At 37.7% G+C, this 24,365-nt stretch overlaps 2 long non-coding RNA genes across 2 annotated transcripts in view; one reads left to right on the top strand and one right to left on the bottom strand.

Annotated features, from left to right (window-relative positions):
• Positions 1-465, top strand: part of LOC103880637 — a 909,354-nt gene extending 908,889 nt beyond the window's left edge. The window contains exon 7 of the long non-coding RNA XR_004180718.1: positions 415-465. This is a non-coding gene — a long non-coding RNA (uncharacterized LOC103880637). The remainder of the gene's footprint in view (positions 1-414) is intronic.
• The window catches only part of LOC116271985, a 625,684-nt gene that overhangs the window by 571,841 nt on the left and 29,478 nt on the right, over positions 1-24,365 (bottom strand). The gene's annotated exons all lie outside the window — the stretch shown is intronic.

Genomic DNA, 24,365 nt, shown 5'->3' with positions numbered 1-24,365 from the left:
GTAGTGGGGTGTTGACCAATCACAGCTCAGGGAATGTGCCTCATTGTCGAGACCACAGGAGGGAGGTATGCTCTGAGGGACCCCAGGCAGCCCTTGGTTGGCCGTTAGGAGAGCGTTGAGCTGTCAGAAGGGCGAGTCCAGCCGAGAGCCTGGGATCCCGGCCATGACCAAGGAGAGCGAAAGAAGAGTCCCTCTTCTCCAGCAGAGCCCCAGTAGCCCGAAGAAGAAGGTGAGGGACCCACCCAAGCTCCTCCTCGGCTTCCCCTCGCCTCCTTCCTCACCAGAATCCTCTCCCGGCCTCCCCTGGCACAGCCCCCTTGACACCATCCTCTGAGGAAAAGTCCCTGTTCCCAGCCTCCTCCATCCTCTTCCCTCAACCAGAGCCCTTCTGGCATCTCCCTGTTGTCCTTCCAGGCTACCAGGGCGCCCAAGAAGGGAAAAGCAGCTCGTGGAGGAGAGGCGGGAAGAAAACAGGCCGCGAGCAAGATGGCCGGCCCCTGAGGGGAGGCGGGCCAGGCCACGGCCCCAGTGACCAGCCCAGCCAGGAGCTCCCTCATGCGAGAGCTGCCCCGAGCCAGTGGCCCGAGGGACAGGGGCGACCCCTGAGCAGGAGACCCAGCTGGAGGAGCCACTGACCCAGGAGAGCCAGCTCGGGCTCAAGTAAAGGCGGCCAAAACAACATCCGGATTCGGATTGAATGCCAGATCAAAGAGATCACCGCGAGTAAATCATCGATAATTTCGGTGATCTCAAAATATTCAATCGTCGAAAAGAAAAAATCGTCATAAAAGGAAAGGAAATGAAAAAGGAAAAGAAAAAGCAAAAATCATCGATCTCAGGCGTGGTGCGCTGCGAAATCAGATCGTCAGATCGCGGGCACGTGCAAATCAAATCAAAGATCTGCATTTTAAAGGCGCAATCAAATCCATTTGTTTCAATCAAATCCGTGCGCTAAATCAAATCATCAAATCGATCCGCTGCAAATCATGTTTTGGTGCGATCAATCAGATCATTTTGGCTGACCGAGATCAGATCAGGGCATCGTCGATCAGGATCTTTGCGGATCAGGTGCGGACAATCGATCAATCGATCATCAATCGTCAAATCGATCTGGCGAAATCAAAATCTCCGTGCGTTTCCATTATCGATCATCAATCGATCCGTGCGCATCAATCCGTCCATTTCATCCGTCATTTTCGAAATCGATCATTTTCAATCAATCAATTGCAGAAATCAAATCAGGCGCTGCATCATCAGTGCGCATCAAATCGACGGCACTTCAAAATCGCTTTAAAATCAAATCTCAAAACGGCACGCTTCCGAAATCTCCACGTGAGGATCCTCAGATCGGCGCTGCGAAATCGGCAATCAAAACCGCATCGTCTGAGGTGGTGTGTGTGGGGAGGGAGGGAGGAAGAGGTGAGGTGTGGGGAGGGAGAAAGGAAAGAAGGAAGGAATAGGTGGTATGTGGGGAGGGAGGGAGGTAGGTCCCACGGGAGGACTGAAGTCAAAGGGACATGTCACAGTTAGCCAGACAGGAGGATAAGGATTGCGTCATGGCTGAGCATTGGAGAAAAGTTTCCCCTTCACGGGATGACTCCGCTTCTTGTAACGTTTGTTTCTTCATGCAATCTTGCTAGCACATACACCAAGTACCAAGAACTGGATTCTACCTACTTAGGTTTCATTGTTAAAATACCTTTTCATTTATAGAAACCAATGGAAGAATCGTCTCCATCCTCTTTCCTCTCAGCGTCCCCTCCCTACAATCTAATATGATTAAGAAAAATTCAAAGTGGAACAAAATCTATCCACTTGAAAAAAGCCTTTTTATCTTTGCAACTGAGGAGACAAAAAGTACATTTCATATTTCCATACGTTAGAAATACACAAGTCTTTTCTATATATAGTAGAATTTACTGTATACAAATATATAAATATATGTAAATAAAATATATACAACTAAATTTACTATATACAAACTTAGATTATATATATTTATATATAAAATATATAAATACAAATATAGAAATATGGATTCTATATTTATATGTAATATATAAATATAAATATATAGATATAGATTATATATACACGTTTGAAATACATAGGTCTTTTCTATATATACTAGAACCTACTATACATGTTTATATATTTATATGTATTTTTATGTTTTTATGTAGAATACATAGATATTTATATATAAATATATATTCTATGTATAAATACATATATAAAACATTTATATTTATATATTATGTATAATCATTTGTTTTAGAAGGTAAGGCATTACTATTGTTCAAGAATGGTTCTCAGGCAAAAGAAGAAAGGAAATTATCATTTTAAGAAGAATAAAGTACAAAATTACCACAATTTAATTTCCAGTTAATAATTACACAGACAGAATAACTCATGTCCTTTAATCTTATAATGAATAGCACGTTAAACTTTCATATGATTATGAAAATATGAATTTCCATATAATAAGGGTTTGAGATGTAAAGCACTAACTTTATAGGCAGTTTTCACTTGTTACATAGATTGTTCTTATAGCGTTAAAGATGTTAAAATTAATGGTGGCTTAGAAGAGATGGTAGCATCATTTGAGACACAATAAATGAGTTCTGTTCCATCCTTTCCTTGGTGTGGTCAGGGCTTCACTTCATTAGCTTAGGAAGGGATTTCAGAGCTTTGCATGTTGAACTTGTAGCTGCCTCCTACAGAATCCTACAAACTCCAGCAAAACAGGCATTGTCCCATGTCCTGAATGCCACTACCTCTGCAGAGCATTTGTTTTGTATTTTATATGGAAATACTCATATAAGGATGAGTATACTCTGGTATAACTCCAAAGCCTGCTTCTATTTGCAAGGCTGTACTGACTTGAACAATAAATATCTGTATGTTATGGATGGGGAACGTCCACATGAAGCTCCTGCTGTCTTTAGGAAAGCCCATTGGCTGTGGTTGTATATCTCTTTCCAAAGGGAAATTATGAACTTTCTGCCATAGTTTTTCCATAATGACAGCATAAAACTGAAGTAAATCTGATCTTTGTCAGTGGTCCTTTTGGGTTTGGTGTATATTAGGGAACAAGTTTGTAATGTGTTTTGACAAAAAATTACATTCAAGAATTCAATTTTGGCACTTTATTTTAATGCTATATTTTATCTGTTCTGTGCTGTGTGACAGTCTGTGATGATTCTTTCGGCATTGGAAAAATTATCCATGGCACTTCTTAAAACCAAGGTTTTTCATCATTTCATGGCAATAGGAGCCTAACTGCTATTTGTTGGGAAATACATCCTGACTAGCTCTCTTTCATTGGGGCTAAGTATGTTTTATTGTGATGATTGGCAGACTTCTGTTTCAGGCATTTCAGCTTGGAAAGCATTATGGATTTTGAAATTATAAATGCAAAAAATATCACCGAATTTATTTTCACAAACTGTTTTAATTCATTATGCAGAAAATAAAATGGCTTAATCAGAAATCAATAATTTAAATACATTTTTTATTTGCTGGAGAATTCACAACAATGCATCTCTCCCTTAAGCCCTTCTTGATTCTACATGTTAAATACACAGTTAAATTAGTTAATAAGAGTGTTAAATATTTTCCTCTCCCTTCTCTCCAACTACCTACAAGCTGAGGCTGAAAACAGTGGAATGAGTAAAGACTGAAGTAATATAACAGCAAAGCTTTAGCTGGCTTTTATAATAAAATAATAAATATCAAGCTTCTGATGTTTTGAAAGCAAATCTTCCTGTGTCCTAAAGGAGGATCCCCTTTGGACAAATAGCCAACGAAACAACAGGTGATCTGCAGGATTCTCAGGTACAAAGATAGCAGGGAATTTGAAAACACCCTAACACATACCTAAAGAGCTCAGCATAAGATGATGTCTGGCACATGCTGTCTCTGTCCCATTAGACCACAGGAAACAGGACATGGCAGGATATTCTACGCTGACCTCTTGGACTCATGCAGTCTTGCCTGACTAAGAATTTCTGTGACTCCATTGGAGCCACTCCTAGCCAGACCTCACAGACGGGATTGTTTTTGGCCCCACGCCAGTGATACACGGGACATAGAATTGCTCTCAAAAACACTCTGGAACTGAAAATGATGGTGAGAAGTCTAAATGCTGCAGCTGGGGTGCATCAGAGGAAGGCCTTCAGCTGTTTTGAACACTGATGCAAGTTCTAGAATAATCTGCAGCTGCAGCCCATTGACCTAAGGCCAGGCAGGGTGAAATGCCCCCAAGCACGTCCTCATTTCTCCCCAAGCACTACCCCTGTGACTGACTGGGCTTCTAGAGAGACACCAACAGGTGATTGTGCAAAGAGATGAGAGGGATTTATTAGGGAATTAGGGGTGAAAAGTCCGTCTGCAAGCTGGAGCCCTGGGATGCTGCAGGAGGTGACTCAGTCCACACCCAAAACTGGGGAACCAGGAAGTGGATGGTGTAATTCCCTAGTATAAAAAGAGCCTGAAGTTCCTGATGTCCAAGGGCAGGAAAGAAGAGTCCTAGCTCCAGAGAGGAGGAAAGTGCCTTCCTCTGCCCTTGCTCTCTATCTGGGCCCTCAGAGAACTGGATGGGCCTGTCTCTATTGAGGGCATCTTCCCACTCCGTCCACTCAGCCCACGCCACCTTCCGGAATACATGTGCAGGCTCACCCAGAAACGATGCTTTACCAGTTCCTGGACAAATTCTTGGCGCAGCCAGCATTTGACACCTGAAATTAATCCATCACACCCAGGTGTACCTAAGTAGGCCCCCACTGGACAAATGAGACAGAGCAGTTTGGGTACCTTTCTATACTGGCTTATAGGTTATAGAGTCAGGATTGGAAACTCTGAAATGCAAAGACACCCTGACTCTACCACTCCTCTACACCGCCGCTCAACGCTGTAGAAGAAAGCAATTGCATTACACTGTAATGCAGGACTGAAGAGGCATTCGAGACATCTCTGGCTTTGACCCATTCATGACGGGTGTCATGTTTCTGTGACTGTATAGACTTGGTGTGAAACTATTAAGTGTGAATTGGCACGCTTTTAGGTATATAAGCGCCAGAACTTAAGAAAGAGCAAGATAATTGTAGGTTCAATCTACATAGGAAGTTTATATGAAAACAGCTTTAGTCGATAATGCCTCGAAAGAAAATATTTTCTACCATGGAAAATGTTCTATGAATAATAGTTGAAGGGTTTCAAGGTATAAACGGACATGTCCACAGAAGAGGGAAAAAGACACAACAGAACAGAAACAGAATCAGACCCTTCTGTGAAGAGGAGGCGAAAAGGCTAGCCCATGTGTTTCGATGCACATATCTGCCTCCAATGTTAATTCCACCTCTGATTTTTCACATTATCTATCTTTATTACCTATAGTATAGCATTATCCATCTTATTGTCCCGATATATTGCATTTCCCCATATGAATATATTTGCCACATAGAAGAAATGACCAAATTTTCTCTAATATATAATTAGGATACAGAGTTTATTCCTTTACAAGCAAAATGTTCCTCCATTAATATAAAACTATAAACTATTCCAGAGTTGAATCTTGCAGCCTAATACTCATAGAAATGTTTACAATTTGCACTCTTCTACGGGTAATTGAAGACTCAATACGGAGTGTTTTCACTGTCTGCTTTAGCCCAGACTCCCAGCATGACAGAGTTCCTTCTTAGGAGGCCACTGTCATCAACCAACTTTGCATAGAAACTTATGAAACACAAAGCATTCTGTCCTCACAACTTCAGTCCACAACACTGGCAAATGGAGTCAAAACTACATGCTCATAGTTTATCACCAGAAACTAAGAAACTACTAAAAGAAAACTGTGGGGAAATGCTTGAGGACACTGGTCTGGGCAAAGACTTCTTAAGTAAGACGTCCAAAGCACAGGCAGTAAAAGGAAAGCAGACAAATGAAATAACATGAATCTCAAAAGCTTCTGCATGGCATGATAAATTTTCAATGAAGAGACAACCTAAAGAATGGAAGAAAATATTTGCAAACTATACATTTAATGAGAGAATAATAAGCAGAATATATATGTGTGTGTGTGCATATATATATATATATAGAGAGAGAGAGCTCAAACAACTCAGCATAATAATAATAATAATAATAATAATAATAATAATAATAATTGTGTATAGACAAATGAATCAGGCTCTGTGGCTCCTGGGAACTGGAAATCTTCACACGAAGGCAGAGAAAGCCCTTCCAGAATATTTCCTACATTAATCACTCAAGAACCATTTCCAAAAGCAATAAAGTATATCTGGCCAATCCATGCTCAGCACCAAAACTTGCAGAATTTTGACTTTGCCTTTTTGATACTGACCTTTCATTTTTAAAAATAATTGTTTTGTCCTTTTGCTTCAGAAACGTATAAAGCAAACAGAAAACATTATTTAGGAATGACTGACTATATTACTGAATCAATTATTACATTTTGCTAAATGGTTGATCTTGGCAAATAGAGATGTAACTACTTCTTGATGCCAACTGTAATTCAAATCTCTTCTCACTAAAGAATCAATGAAATGCTCAGTCAGGCATGGCCAATGGAATTAGAATTAGCCCAGTCTTGCCATAACTTTGTGCTTCCTTACTGTCCTGAGTTTTAGTGGGCAACAGATTCATTTTTGGAGATTATTACAGAAACATCTGCAACACTGTTTTTTCCATTCATAACTTGAAGCTTTCATAATTATTGCAGAAGTTTCTCAGTCTTTCCATGTGAAATTTCTCTTAGCTATAGGATTTTAGATATTTCACAGTTCCTTTTGTGCTTTTAAACACACAGGCCCAATTCTGCTACTTTAAGTGGTTTCATGTTCCACTTGTCTGCTCAGAATATGTCTGTTTAATCCGCCTTCTATGGTGATTGATTTCTTTATACTATACTCTCCTAGACTGGTGAAGTTCCAGAGTTGAATCTAGCTTTTTAGGATGTAAACAGCTCCTAAATTCATGGCAAAAATGAGATGCTACCTTAAAATGTCTATCCAGGTTGGGCACGGTGGCTCACGCCTGTAATCCCAGCACTTTGGGAGGCTGAGGCAGGTGGGTCACCTGAGCTGAGGAGTTCAAGACCAGGCTGGCCAACATGGCGAAACCCTGTCTCTACTAACACAAAAATTAGCTGGACGTGGTGGTGTGCGCCTGTAGTCCCAGCTACTCGGGAACCTGAGGCAGGAGAATCGCTTGAACCTGGGAGGCAGAGATTGCAGTGAGCCGAGATCGCGCCACTGCACTCCAGCCTGGCGACAGAGCGATACTCTGTCTTAAAAAAAAAAAAAAGTTTATCCAAAGGTACCAAAGGTGCTTGCTGTAGAAGGCATGTTCTTTGCATCATAACTTCCTGTGAAAATGAAAGCTATGCACTTTTTGAATTGAAAACAATGGTGCACATAGATAAACACATACTCCTGAGTATGCATCAGGTGTACATGCACGCATTCACGCACATGCTCCCCCCAACCCCCCCACACACATTATCTTAGAGTGTGCCTTGGCATCCTTCACACAGACATACATCATTGCGGAAGAGACCCAGCTCTGTGTGCTCAGTCTGTGTGCCACAGCATCACCTTTGTCCCTCCACAGCTATGTGCCCACTTTGTGTGGTCTTTATATTGTTCTGAAGAAGAGTCAGGTTACTCATTCACTTTCTTTGTGTACACACTTCAAAAATATATATTTTAATATTTCTATAATATCCAATAAAATGATAAAATTAGAGGATGTGACTTCTGACCAAATAAAGGAGAAAATAAAATGGTAATAAACAAGCTAAAATAAAACAAACACAAACAAGATAGACAGAATAAAAGTGATATGAACAGCAAGTATACTAATAGAAAGTACAATATAAGATGATAGAAATGAATCCATAAGCACAATGAATACAAAAAGATTAAACTTTATAATAAAAAGATAAAGACATAAAAGGTTTGAAAAGAAAAAGATGGGAAACAAAAGACCAAATATATATTAACCCAAGAAAAAGAGGTTTAACTGTATCAACATCAGATAAATTAAATATTAATGCAAAAGTCATCCTTCTGGAAAAAAGTCATCCATATGAGAAAATCTGTTAAGTTCTCAGATAGCTATAACAGTTTAAATCTACATGCATCTAATTAAATGGCATCAATATCTATGATATACATAAAATAAAAATTAATAGAACAAAAATAGAAATGAACAAATCCACCATTATACTGGAAAAATTCAGCATATTTTCACCAGCTGTGAGAATGGTCTATGACTGGCATAGAGACCAAACTAATATAAATATGAAAGATTTAATAGTTTAATAAGCTCCTTGAAATGGACATTTATAGAAAACTACACCAAATAGAGAACACACAATCTTTACAAGCATTCCAGAAATTTTTCTAAAACTTGGTTACCCACTTGACATAAAGTATCTTATTAAATTTCAAAAAATCTGAAAGTTTCTAACTATAATACAAAAATTTAAAAATTAATATCAAAAGAAAACCTTCAATGGCCTTGTATATTTAAAAATATAAAAAGACACACAAAGATCTCTAGGCATTAAAAGAAAAATCATAATAAAAATAAAATTGTGCCTAGGAGAGTTTGATAATAATAACAAACTTCCTTTACTCCATTCATAACTTAAGGCTTTCATAATTATTGCAGAAGTTTGACAAAGTACGTATTTAAGAGAAAAATTTTACTTTTAATTGTTATGCATGGATCATATTTGGGCCATAAACCAAGAACATGAATATATCTATATTTATCTATCTATCAATCTATGTATATATAATTGTGTGTGTGTGTATCTATATATATACATGATATTCTACTGTGGGGCAGACAGAAATGTCTAGGAGTTGGGATGAAATGGGATGGGCCATGATCTGATGACTGTGGAAGCTTGGAGAAGGTCTGTAGCTGTTTCTTGGACCACTCTCTCCCTCTCATCCTTCACCCCAATGAGTCCTGTATCTAGTCCCATATAACCACACTACACACTGAGACAAATGTTTTTGTCAGCTTCTTACATACACGTTGATATGACTTTATACATTTACAAGAAACAAGTAAAAGCATTTATTATATTATTCACATAATATAATGAATAAGGGAATATATACTATATATTCCCTTATTCACATAATATATATTAATATCATACACATCCATTTACAACCCACTTTTTTCACCTAACATCATATCTCAGAAGTCTTTCTTGTGTTTGACTGTCGTGGCATTCCCACCATTTGACCACACAGTGTTTTATTGAATCCTTCCTCTCCTGAGGAGATCGAAGTGTTTGTAACTCTGTGTGCGAGGCTGGGGCTGCTGTGAACAAGCGGTGCATCTGCCCGCGTCACCCCGTAATGCAAGTGTCTCTGCAGAGGCGTTCTCAAAATGGAACAGCTGGGGAGAGCTGGAATTCCCATATCTGATCATTAATACATTTGTATTGGCAGATGTTGCCAAATATTTCTCCTAGGAGAGTTGTGCCAATTTACACTTGTGTCCCAAAGTGTGCAGGAGTTATTGCAATACTTTAATAACCCAGTGCATTTAGCTGTTGCCTGGAGATATCGTCCTACCTCATCAGATGCCGCTCCTCTGGAGATGAGACTTAGAGATGCCTTCCATGACAATACCTCCTGGGCTGCACTAGGAGACAGACATGTGCCCCGAGGGGTCCATAAATGCATTTCTCATAACACACTTCTCACACTGCATTGTGATTGCCAGCGTTCTTCATTTTCTCAAGTTCAGGAATACCAGTTCTGTCTTATTTGTCTTCTTTCACCTGTACTTCCTGCCATGCCGAACCCTGAGACTATTTGGGAGGGTTTTGTAACATGAATCATTAAAAATGGGCTTTGAGGTCTCTATGGATTATATATACTTTCTAAATCAATTTCCAAATACAAAAAAAAAAAAAAATCAAGCAAGAAATAAAAAGCACATATTTTAAAAGAGCGTTACACTGTGGAGATTCCTTGAAGAACTAAAAGTAGAACTACCATTTGATCGAGCAATCCCACTACTGGGAATCTACCCAGAGGAAAAGAAATCATTATACGATAAAGATACTTGCACACGCATGTTTATAGCAGCACAATTTGCAATTGCAAAAACATGGAATCAACTCTAGTGCCCATCAATCAATGAGTGGATAAAGAAACTGTGCGGTGTGTATATATATATATATTATATATATATTATATATAATATATATTATATATATTTATATATATAATATATATATACACACACATACATGTATACACATATATGTGTATATATATACACACACATACATGTATACACATATATGTGTATATATATACACACACAATGGAAAACTACTCAGCCATAAAAAGGAAGGAATTAATGGCATTTGCAGTGACCTGGATGAGACTGCAGCCTATTATTCTAAGTGAAGCAACTCAGGAATGGAAAAACCAAACATCCTATGTTCTCACTCGTAAGTGGGAGCTAAGCTATGAGGATGCAAAGGCATAAAATGACACAATGGACTCTGGGGACTCAGGGAAAGAGTGAAAAGGGGATGAGAGATAAAAGACTACAAATTGGGTTCAGTGTATACTGCTCGGGTGACGAGCACACCAAAATTACACAAATCACCACTAAAGAACTTTCTTGTGTAACCAAATACCATGTGACCAAACGCCACCTGCTCCCCAATAACCTATGTAAATAAAAAAATAAATTAAAGTAAATTAAAAAATAAGAAAGCATTACAAAGTCTAATTTAGAAAAAGAGATATGAACATGTTTAAAATTAACCCAAAAATGACAACTTTCAAATTTTGAACACAAATAGTGATGGGGCTATTTGTTTGTTTTAGTGCCTATAGAAATGGTATTATAACCAAACAGGCTTTTAAAGTCATTTGTAGAAAAGAAAAGTGCAACTTAAGTGAATACACTAATCAAGAAAGTAATATATATGTTATAATAATAACATATAAATATATACATCAGCATCATTAATGATCAAGAAAATGCAGATAAAAATCACAACGCGATACCACCTTACTCCTGCAAGAATGGCCACAATCAAAAAATCAAACAGTAGATGTTTACGTGGACACGGTGATCAGGGAACACTTCTACACTGCTGGTGGGAATTTCAGTAGTACACCCACTATGGAAAACAGTGTGGAGATTTCTTAAATAATTAAAAGTAAAACTACTATTTGATACAGCAATCCCAGTACTGGGCATCTACCCAGGGAAAGAAGTCATTATACAAAAAAGATACTTGGACAGACATGTTTATAGCTGCATGATTAGCAATGGCAAGAATGTGGAACCAATCCAAATGCCCACCAATCAACGAGTGGATAAAGAAACCGTGATATATATACTACTACTTGATAAAGAAACCGTGATATGTATACTACTACTATTTGAGGAAATACTACTCAGCCATAAAAAGGAATGAATGAATGGAATTTGCAGCAACCTGGATGAGACTGGAGACTATTATTCTAAGTGAAGTAATTCAGGAATGGAAAACCAAACATCGTATTTTCTCACTCATAAGTGGGAGCTAAGCTACACGGATGCAAAGGCATAAGAATGACACAATGAACTTAGGGGACTTGGGGAAAGGGTCGGAAGGAGGTGAGGGATAAAAGACTATGAGTTGAGTGCAGTGTATACTGCTCGGTGATGGGTGCCCCAAAATCTTACAAATCACCACTAAAGAACTTACTCACGTAACCAAACACCACCTGTTCCCCAATAACCTATGGAAATAAAATAAATTCAAAATAAATTAAAATAATCAATAGAAAAAGAGGGAATCCTCCATAACTCATTTTATGAGGCCAACATCATCCTGATACCAAAGCCTGGCAGGGACACAACAAAAAAGAGAATTTTAGACCAATATCCCTAATGAACATCGATGCAAAAATCCTCAATAAAATACTGGCAAACCGAATCCAGCAGCACATCAAAAAGCTTATCCACCATGATCAAGTGGGCTTCATCCCTGGGATGCAAGGCTGGTTCAAAATACACAAATCAATAAATGTGATCCAGCATATAAACAGAACGAAAGACAAAAAATAAAAATAAAAAGGTTATCTCAATAGATGCAGAAAATGCCTTTGACAAAATTCAACAGCCCTTCATGCTAAAAACTCTCAATAAATTCAGTACTGATGGAACATATCTCAAAATAATAAGAGCTATTTATGACAAACCCACAGCCAATATCATACTGGAATGGGCAAAAACTGGAAGCATTCCTCTTGAAAACTGGCACAAGACAGGGATGCCCTCTCTCACCACTCCTATTCAACATAGTGTTGGAAGTTCTGGCCAGGGCAATCAGGCAAGAGAAAGAAATAAAGGGTTATTCAATTAGGAAAAGAGGAAGTCAAATTGTCCCTGTTTGCAGATGACATGATTGTATATTTAGAAAACCCCATCGTCTCAACTCAAAATCTCCTTAAGCTGATAAGCAACTTCAGCAAAGTCTCAGGATACAAAATCAATGTGGAAAAGTCACTAGCATTCTTACACACTAATAACAGACAGAGAGCCAAATCATGAGTGAACTCCCATTCACAATTGCTTCAAAGAGAATAAAATACCTAGGAATCCAACTTACAAGGGATGTGAAGGACCTCTTCAAGGAGAACTACAAACCACTGCTCAATGAAATAAAAGAGGACACAAACAAATGGAAGAACATTCCATGCTCATGGATAGGAAGAATCAATATTGTGAAAATGGCCATACTGCCCAAGGTAATTTATAGATTCAGTGCCATCCCCGTTAAGGTACCAATGACTTTCTTCACAGAATTGGAAAAAATACTTTAAAGTTCATATGGAACCAAAAAAGAGCCCACATTGCCAAGACAGTCTTAAGCCAAAAGGACAAAGCTGGAGGCATCACGCTACCTGACTTCAAATTATACTACAAGGCTACAGTAACCAAAACAGCATAGTACTGGTACCAAAACAGAGATATAGACCAATGGAACAGAACAGAGTCCTCAGAAATAACATCACACAACTACAACCATCTGATCTTTGACAAACCTGACAAAAACAAGAAATGGGGAAAAGATTCCCTATTCAATAAATGGTGCTGGGAAAACTGGCTATCCACAAATAGAAAGCTGAAATTGGATCCCTTCCTTACACCTTATACAAAAATTAATTCAAGATGGATTAGAGACTTAAATGTTAGACTTAAAACCATAAAAACTCTAGAAGAAAACCTAGGCAATACTATTCAGGACATAGGCATGGGCAAGGACTTCATGTCTAAAACACCAAAAGCAATGGCAACAGAAGCCAAAATTGACAAATGGGATCTCATTAAACTAAAGAGCTTCTGCACAGCAAAAGAAACTATCATCAGAGTGAACAGGCAACCTGCAGAATGGGAGAAAATTTTTGCAATCTACTCATCTGACAAAGGGCTAATATCCAGAACCTATAAAGAACTCAATCAAATTTACAAGAAAAAAACAAACAACCCCATCAAAAAGTGGGCAAAGGATATGAACAGACACTTCTCAAAAGAAGACATTTATGCAGCCAACAGACACATGAAAAAATGCTCATCATCACTAGCCATTATAGAAATGCAAATCAAAACCACAATGAGATACCATCTCACACCAGTTAGAATGGCGATCATTAAAAAGTCAGGAAACAACAGGTGCTGGAGAGGATGCGGAGAAATAGGAACACTTTTACACTGTTGGTGGGAGTGTAAACTAGTTCAACCATTGTGGAAGATAGTGTGGCAGTTCCTCAAGGATCTAGAAGTAGAAATACCATTTGACCCAGCCATCCCATTACTGGCTATATACCCAAAGGATTATAAATCATGCTGCTATAAAGACACATGCACATGTATGTTTATTGCAGCACTATTCACAATAGTAAAGACTTAGAACCAACCCAAATGTCCATAAATGACAGACTGGATTAAGAAAATGTGGCACATATACACCATGGAATACTATGCAGCCATAAAAAAGGATGAGTTTGTGTCCTTTGTAGGGACATGGGTGCAGCTGGAAACCATCATTCTCAGCAAACTATCTCAAGAACAGAAAACCAAACACTGCATGTCCTCACTCATAGATGGGAATTGAACAATGAGAACACTTGGACACAGGAAGGGGAACATCACACACTGGGTCCTATTGTGGGGAGGGGGTAGCAGGGAGGGATAGCATTAGTAGATATACCTAATGTAAATGATGAGTTAATGGGTGCAGCACACCAACATGGCACTTGTATACATATGTAACAAACCTGCACATTGTGCACATGTACCCTAGAACTTAAAGTATAATAAAAAAATTTTTAAAAATTCAAAATAAATTAAAATAAATTAAAAAATAAAAAAGTATTACAAAGTCAAATTCAGAAAAAGAGATATGAACATGCTTAAAAATGACCCAAACAACAACTTTCAAATATTCAACATAAATAGGGATGGGACTATTAGTTTGGTTGTTTTAGTGCTTATAGAAATTGTATCATAACCAAATAGGCTTTTACAGTCATTTGTAGAAAAAAACATATAACATAAAGAGAATACACTAATCAAGGAGTAAATGCTGTAAATAAATGCTGTAAATAAATATATACATTTTTCATATATGTACATAGGGCAATGTCCATCATTCTGGAGAAGTTGCATAGAGCTGTTAAATACATTTTAAATAATGTTCCTTAAAAAAAAAAAGAATTTCTCCTAAATTCAGACACTGCTTTATTAGTTAATTGATATGTTAATCCATCCATTCACTCAGTATCTCGCAAATATTTAGAGTGGCTTTTTTTTTTTTTATAAGGACGCTTTTATAAGGAAAGCACGGTGGCTCATTGCTTGTAATCCCAGCACTCTGGGAGGCTGAGGTGGGAGAATCACTTGAGCCCAGGAGTTGGAAACTAGCCTGGGCAACATAGTAAGGCTCTGTCTCTACTGAAAATAAAAGCTAAATTTAAAAAAAATTTAAAAAACTGACTATGCGAGCGCTATAAGGTATCCAAAATTTATTTGATAAAAATTCCAGGCTCTGTAAGTTTATAGAAGAGTTAGAAAATTTTTCTTTGATCAGTAAATTATGTGATTGTACTTAAAATGTTTTTCATTGGCTTTGATTTTAAGAAATGCAAGGAAATATAAAATGGCTTACATTTACTGTATATTGTGCATATTCATATGCAAATATTTACAAAATGTATTACAATGTGTGTTATATTATTAAATCTTGTTTGTGGATTTAGAAAAAAAGAGATTTATACATTTTAAGAAAACTTCCTTGTATGAAAAAAAATTCTGAAAACCGTAAGTGTGACCTATCTACATTATTGTTTCTGTGTTTGGCAAAACAGTATTACAGCCGAAAGGGGAATGGTTGAGGACAGATAACTTGGCCAAACAGCCCTGGCTAGAAAAGCGAGGAGATTGCATCAAACTCATTCCAAAAGCCAATCAAAGAATAACTTGAAACAACTTTCAGTCACTTAGGTTTTGCTTCCTGGTCCTCAGTGTCAGTTGATGAGGTTTGGAAATAAGCACATGTATCTGTCTATACTGAAGGGAAGAAAATAAATCTACTATGGCACCAGTTCAAAACACTGCATGAGCAGTTGGGAGAAACAATTTACCAGAACATGCTTAACGGCAAATCAGAAATGACATGTATGAAAACATGGGGCTGCAACTTGAAAATATTGGAAAATGAGTCATCTAAATTTGCAGAACTAATCAGATCTTGGACTGATAACACTTTGTAAGTTGCAACTGCTGGATACCATGTATCTATGTGATCAGGGGCATCTGTAATGATGAATGGTTCATGTTCACACAGTTTCAACTGCCCAATTTCTGAAATGAACAACTATTTATTAGCTGTAAGGTAAGGGCAATGACATATATGATCTCCTGTGGTTAGAGGAGATGTTAAAATTTGTTTATTATACTACAAAGATTATGACATGCAATAAAAGTTCTAAACTATGTAATAAAATCCAAGGTAAGAGTTTGTTGATTATGTGTTAGTAATGATATTTAAAGAGAATATTAACATTTTGTTATATGAATATCTTAATTAATATATTATGTGATAATTTTAATTATAATAAAATGACATTAACTTTATCATAAGCATCTCCTTTTCTATTTACACATGAAACTTACAAATTCAGATAATAAAAAATGATGTTTTGAATCTGTACTCAGGAATAGACAGACATACGTTTTATATAAAGAGAATCTATTTTTACAAATAACATACATAGATGAATGCTTTCAATCAACTCACATAAAACAAGCCCAAATGGTCTAAAATTAGTAAGAATTATTTTAGAGTAGGGGTCAGCAAATTATGTCTCATTGACCAAATCCAGCTGCTTTTTTCATAAAGTTTTGCTGGAACACAGCCAAACCCAATTAACTTACGTCCTATCTATAGCTGTTTTCAGGCTAAAACAGCAGAGTTGAGTAGGTGAGGTGAAGACCATATTGCCTGCAAAGCCAGCAGTGTTTACCATCTGGCCTTTTACAGAAAAAGTTTGCTGACCTCTGGATTAGAGTCATGAATCTCAAACTTGACTATGCATCGTAATTCTTGGAGGTTTGTTCATGCAGATAGCTGGACCCCACCAGTAGAGTTTCTGTTCAATAGATCTTGGGTGGGGCCTAAGAATTTGCAGTTCTAGGCCTGGTGCGGTGGCTCATGCCTGTAATCCCAGAACTTTGGGAGGCCGAGGCGGGCGGATCACAAGGTCAGGAGATCCAGACCATCCTGGCTAACACGGTGAAACCCCATCTCTACTAAAAATACAATTAATCGGGCGTGGTGGCGGGTGTCTGTAGTCCCAGCTACTCAGGAGGCTGAGGCGGAGAATGGTGTGAACCCGGGAGACACAGCTTGCAGTGAGCTGAGATCGTGCCACTGTACTCCAGTCTGGACAACAGAGCAAGACTCCATCTCAAAAAAAAGAAAAAAAAGAATTTGCAGTTCTATCCAGTTTCCAAAAGATGCTGATGTTGCTGGTTCAAACACTACACTTTGAGAATCCCTAGCTTAGACTATCAGAGAGAGATATGGTACAGGTAGAAACATTATTCACCTTAGGTATATGGAGTTTCTCTGCCTAATGATACCATAAAATGGCTTATATGTTGCTGAATTAGCAATTTCCATTGCACCTTTACTAAGCATTATCTATCACAATTCATCTTTTTTCTTTTCTTTTTCTTTTTTTTTTTTTTTGAGACAGAGTCTCGCTCTATCACCCAGACTGGAGTGCAGTGGTGTGATCTTGGCTCACAGCAACTTCCACCTCCTGTGTTAAAGCAATTCTCCTGTCTCAGCCTCCCAAGTAGCTGGGACTACAGGTGTCCACCACCACGCCCGACTAATTTTTGTATTTTTAGTAGAGACAGGGTTTCACCATGTTGACCAGGCTGGTCTAGAACTCCTGGCCTCAAGTGATCTGCCCACCTCAGCCTCCCAAAGTGCTGGGATTACAGATGTGAGCCACCACACTTGGCCACAAATTATGCTTATAGACAGCTCTGAAGTTTAGGTAATCATTACCCACCTCCTTTTCTTTGCCAGTGAGGAGAGTATTCATAATAGAGGCTAAATGCCTAGTTCTGGAATAGACTGGAGTCAAAAGTAGGTGATGATTGAAAGCCCAGATTTCTTCCGTAACTACTGGGGTCTCCAGGTCAATTGTTGTTTTCATAGAAATTCCAGAATCACTTGATGGAAAAATAACTCAGGTTAACTCGCTTCTAACCAGTTGCCTTGGCACTAAGCACCTGGCACTTGTAGAAGTATCTCCCAGACACTCCAGGGTCCTGTCTTCCATTCCTTGACTTAGGAAGAAACAGAGGCTTTTTATGCACACTGCAAAGTTGGAGCTCAGTAAGGGTCACATGACCTTGAAAAATAAACTATCTCTCTAGCACTAAAGTAGGGATTCTGTTTTCTGCTACTATATTCCATCATTTGGAAAAGGATTTTCAATTCCAGTGTTATAAAGACTATTCTATTAGTAGGAAGGAGTTACATTTTCAAATAACTGATCTTGAATCAATTACAGTCATATGCTGTGTAGCAAAATTTTGGTTAATGGCAGACTGCATATATGGAGGTGGTCACATAAGATTATAATGGAGCTGAAAAGTGACTGTTGCCTAATGATGTCATAGCCTTTGTAATGTGACAGCACAAGGCATTACTAATATATTTACGGTGATGGGGGTGTAAAAAAAAATCGACTGCAGCTGGGCACAGAGGCTCACACCTGTAATCCCAGCACTTTGGGAGTCCAAGGTGGGTGGATCACTTGAGTGCAGGAGTTCGAGACCAGCCCGACCAACATGGGGAAACCCTGACTTTACTAAAAACACAAAAATTTGCGGGCGTGGGGGTGCGTGCCCATAATCCCAGCTACTCGGGAGGCTGAGGCAGGAGAATCGCTTGAACCTGGGAGGTGGAGGTTGCAGTGAGCCAAGATTGCGCCAGTGCACTCCAGCCTGGTGACAGAGTAAGACTCCATCTCAAAAAATAAAATAAAATAAAATAAAACTGATTGTGCTACCAGTCTTCTAAAACAATGCATACAATTATGTGTAGCACATAATACTTGATAATAAACAACTACATTACTAGTTTACATATTTATTATACTATATACTTTTACTATTATTTTAAAGTGTATTGCATATATATATAAATTGTAAAACAACAGCAGGCAGGTCCTTCAGAAGGTGTTGTAGAAAAAGGCAATGTTATCATTGGAGATGACAGCTCCATGTCCCTGAAGACCTTCCAGTGGGACCATATGTGGAGGTGGAAAGCACTGATATTGATGACCCTGACTCCTGTGTAGGCCTAGGCTACTGGGTGTATTTGTGTCTTCATTTTTCACAAAAAATTAAAAAGTAAAAAAATAAACAAATTTAAAAGTAGAAAAATCTTGTATGATAGAATAAGGATATAAAGAAAAATATATTTTTGTACAACCATCAATGTGTGTTTTAAGCTAAGTGCTATTACAAGAGTCAAAAAGTTTTCAAAAATCTAAAAGCTTATAAAGTAAAAAAGTTACCGTAAGCTGAGGTTAATTTATTAAAGACATTTAAAAATAAATTTAGTGGGGCCTAAGTGTACAGTGTTTATAAAGTCTGCAGTATTATACAGTAATGGCCTTCACATTCACTCACCACTCACTAACTCACCCAGAGCAACTCCCAAGTCTGCAAGCTCCATTCATGGTTTCATGGTCAGTGCCCTACACAGGTGTACCATTTTTTATCTTTTATACTGTATTTTTATTGTACCATTTCCCTGTTTAAATTTATTTAGATACATAAATACTTATGTTGAGTTAGTATTCAGTACTTCCTATAGTATTCAGTACAATATCATGCTGTAGAAGTTTACAGCTTTGTTAGAACAGGCTATATACCATGTAGCCTAGATGTGTGGTAGGTTACACCATCTAGGTTTATTTACCTATAACCTATGATATTTGAATAACAATGCAATCACCTAAGGAAATATTTCTCAGAACTTATCCCATCATTAAGTGACACATGACTGTATATTGTGTAATGGCTTTGGAACTGTAACAAGTTATAAGATCTTTTCCTGAAAGTCACATCCAGCAAAAATACATGCTGGATTTTAATTCCAGTGCCATCCAAATTAGTTACTGTAGCATCCTTCAAAACTCTTGACATATATGTCCCTTAAAAGACAAGCACATTTGGTTGCTGTCTTAAAAAAAAAAAAAAAAAGAAAGAAAGAAAGAAGTAAAAGAAAAAATAGTAGTTCTAGGGTCATGTTCAGTTAGCTAAAAGTAAAAACTGAAAATACAATGAAATATTTAAAATGTCATATGACCTGTGCATGTTGAAGCCGTCACTTAACAAAGAATTCAGATTTTATCACATCAACACAAAATGGTACAACTCAAGTTACAGGAGAAAGAATCACAATTCAATTATAATCACTTTGCTTTAGCAACTACATCATGTCTCTATAACACAAGCTCTTATTCCGAGGGTTGGCATTTTCCCCGATGGAAATGCAGTGCAGCTGAAAAAGAACCTTCTGAATTACAATGAAATCCCAATGTATGCATCCAAGGGGAAATGAGCACACTGACTTTCAGATGCAGTATGCCAGTTCCCAGAAATCACAATTATCGTTCATGCTGTCAGCCAAAATGTATCTGACAAACATATGATCCACACGATCATACATTATCCCTTAACAGCCATAAGTAGATTTATGTTTTACTTCAATAAGAATCTGGAACCAAACCAGTTCAGAAAAAGTATTTCGTTTGATATGGTGCTATATTAAGTAAATTTCATTTATTTTCAACACTATTGAAATACGATAATGCCATATTGATTATACTTCTCATATCTAATTGGTATCACTTCTCCTCTCCAGTCACCAGCTGACCTCTTGCCCTTCCTTAATCTCCCCTGTTTGTTCATCAATTCCTGGCCCTCGGTCATGCTCCTCTTTCCATCTTCCCACTTCTTCTAACATTTTCCTTTACAGAATAAATAACCTATGATGACTTTATTGCTTTGACCATTGGTATCTCCAAACATTGACTGCTCCACACATTTCCTACCTTTGTTTTTGTCATCACTTGGGATGCCTTCATCTCACACATCTTAACATCAAATGTTCCTGTCTCTGGCCATGAGTGCTCCTTTTGCCTAGTTCATGTCCTCATGCACCTTTTTTGTTGTTGTTTGTTTGTTTTTGAGACATTGTCTCACTCTTTTGCCCAGACTGGAGTGCAATGGCACAATCACAGCTCACTGCATCCTTGACCTCCCCTGGCTCAGGTGATCCTCCCATCTCAGCCTTCCAAATAGCTGGGACTACGGGCATGCACCACAATGGCGGGTCTCCAGCTCTTCTGCCTTACATATCATCCATCTCCTATCTCCATTTCTTCAGGTATCCAGCTAAATGTGTTCAGCTAGTGAGGTCCAGTGTTTACCATACCATCTTCCCATCAAAAGTTCATTCCTGGGTCATACTTAATAAACTTTTTATTATAAACAGTTTTGGATTTACAAAAAAAGTTGCAAGAACATTACAGAAAGTCCTTGTATACCACATAAGAAGACTTCCCTATTGTTAACATCTTACATTAGTCTGGTACATTTGCCACAAATAATGAACTGATAGTGATACATTATCATGAACTAAAGTCCATAATGTACTTGAATTTACATACTTTTTTCCTAATATCCCTTGATGGAGGATTTCATCCTGGATATTACATTACGTTCATTTTTTTTCATCTTTTGTTTTCAATGTTCTGCTGAACATTACATTTAACAGTCATGTTTTTTAAGTCTCCTTTAGATCATGATGGTTTCTCAGACCTTCTGTTTTTGATGACCTCGAGGGCTCTGAGGAATACTGGTTGGCAGACTGTCCTTCCATTTGGGTTTTTCCAGTGTTTTCCTCATGACTAGACTGGGGTTATGGCTATTTGGGAAGAAGACCACAGAGGTGGTGTTTCCTTCTAATCACATCATGTCATGGGTACATACTGTCAATATGACTTGTCACTTTCGATGTTGACCTGATCACCTGGCTGATCGAGTGTTTGTCAAGTTTCTCTACTATAAACATTACTCTTTTTCTGTTATTTTTGAAGGACTTTTTTAACAGTAAGTAAGTATTGATTTTAGGTTATCTGAACAACTTGTGAAATTTTCTACATCTATATATGTGTTGCATGAGTTCTCATTTGGGCAAATGAGGGAGCACACCTTCAAGTTTATATTGGGATTGTGTAGAACAGTGAGAGGATAAACACAGAGAAATCAAGCATTCCCAAGGAGGAGGAAGTTGGAGTGACCAAGAAAATAGAAGCATCTATTTTGGGATTGAAGAAGTATCCTGAGCTCAACATGGAATAGTGCATTAAGTGGACAGAGAGTTACATGCTGTATTAGTTGGGAAACATGTTAAGCTGCTGTAACAAAAAGACCCTAAAATATAATGGTTCAAATAGGAGAGAAGTTTTCTTCTCTTTCGTGCAACAGATGGAAGTAGATGGCCAAGGATGGAAAGGATAGCCTTGTTATCTTTAATACATGGCTTAAGACCATTGAGTTTAAGTCCGTTGTTCCACTTAACCAACAGGAAGGAAGAAATAATAGAATGCATTTGTCTTTATTTCTCAAGGATGAGAGACAGACCTTGTTCATGTCATCACCATTGGTCATGATTACTTTGTAGCTGTATGTGGTCATGTGACTAAGTTCTCTGGCCTGGACTTGGTCACATGACCATGTACAGCTACAAAGTAGTCAGGGCACTGTAGGGACTAACCGGATGTCCATATGCTTGCTAAAACCTGGTACAGCTTATGTGAATAAAAGTATCTAGAAGAGAGTGGATACTGGGAGAATAAATACTGGTCAAAATAGACCAAACCTTTAACTGAATGTCTGGTGGTAGGCTGTGTGTTATTCATTCCAATAAAAAGATGGCATCTGAACCAAAGCTGCAAATAGATTCAGCATCTTGTTGAGTTTACTAAACTACGTCATTCTCCAAGTGTCTTCCATCAACTACACATCTCGAACGGGGGAGTCCAATGGAGCTGTGATGGAAAACAACACATTTGAAATTTTCCAGTTTTAATAGTAACACCGATCTCTGCAATTCTCCCCAGGAATGCAATATCACATTTGTTCAAGTATCTTAGTAGGGAAGCCAGGTCTTTAGACTTCTACTTAATTATTTCTATTATAAAAATCTTTACTGCATGGGTGATGGGGTCATATGGGTAGATATTCCCAGTTGCTGACTGTATCAGCTATGTTCCAACTGTGCCCTCAGGTCTTTGGAAAATAACGACAGGGTGCGTTTTCAGATATGCCCAACAGACTGACCCCTAAACTCCATTTTTTTACCTGATTCTTAGAATCCATGACTGATTGCATTCTGGGGCCCAATAGTTAGAATCGACCCAGAAGGAATTGAAAGTGAAGTATATTCTCCTCTTGTAGTTATCAGACACTCAGGTCAGCACTGCCAGCCCTTTGGTGTAAAGCTAGGAGGAGGATTTGTAATTCAGGCATGCAATGTCATCTCAGATACCTGGTTTGGGTTACCTGGTTTCCCCTTCATGCAAAGGGTGATGCAGATGTGAACAGGCTTAGGTCTTGAGATAAACAGAGAGAGTAAGGCTACATTTATACTGACCCAGATCTTTTATTCATGATACCTAATTTGCTTCATGGGCACAGAACAAGTAGGCTAGTCATAAGATTTCCAAACTCTTTAACACAAAAAAAGTAAAAAGAGGGAGAAATGGCAGGCAAATGATGAGCTGATCTAATACAGTGCCTAACACCAATTAGAAACACAGAAAATCAATAGATCTTTCCTTTATACAATGCTGAAGTTTGCACCATTTTTATCTAACCATGTAGATTCTTTGTACTCAGCAAAGGCAACCCTTTGAAATTGTGCTGACATAATTGAATTCAAGAGTCTACTGTTGATGCTAGCCTTAAAAATATGCCATTGATAAATCATAGTTATGTCTGAGTCTGCTGCATTCAATATGAACAGAAGACACTACTTCATGAAGAAGAATATTCATTAAGAATTCTGAATTATCTGAAAATTATGAAATGTTTTATTAAAGGGATTAGAGATAAATTACATAAATTCAGTGTGTTTTTATCATTTGCTCATCTAATGATAAATATGGAAGTATATACAGGAAAATATATATGTAATTTTCTGAGATCAGGACAAAATGCAACTAATGATAAACATTTCCATTTTCCAAATTGACTTGTGAATTTCAAAACTAAACTGACAGTTAAACTGAATTTTATAGAATAATAAATTAAAATTGTCTTAACTTTTAAAAAGTCTGAAATAAATACATGGATCTTGACAATTTGCTCAATTTATTAAAATAGTGTTTTGGATATGTTGAATACATTTCACCTTATATTTAGTCTAATTAGAAATAAACAACTTGATTGTGAAAAAAATAGGGAGGCCTTTGTTCTGTTATATAAGAAAAATTAATTCTTATTTAACAAACATCAAAATCGTGTTTCCTGTATGTATGCATAGCAAAATATTTAAATGCAAGCAGTGCTTTTCACAACCTAAGTACCATGAGGCCAGATTCAATTTAGTTTTAAGATTCTCTGCAGCATTAACAGCATGCTAAGCATTTCATTGCTATAGATTTGCACCATTTTAATGTTTCTATTTTTTTTCTTGC

This window comes from Papio anubis, chromosome X (genome assembly GCF_008728515.1).
Source record: "Papio anubis isolate 15944 chromosome X, Panubis1.0, whole genome shotgun sequence".
NCBI classification, from domain to species: Eukaryota; Metazoa; Chordata; class Mammalia; order Primates; family Cercopithecidae; genus Papio; species Papio anubis.
Note: the sequence above shows the minus strand (reverse complement) of the source record. Positions and strands in the feature narration are given on the sequence as shown.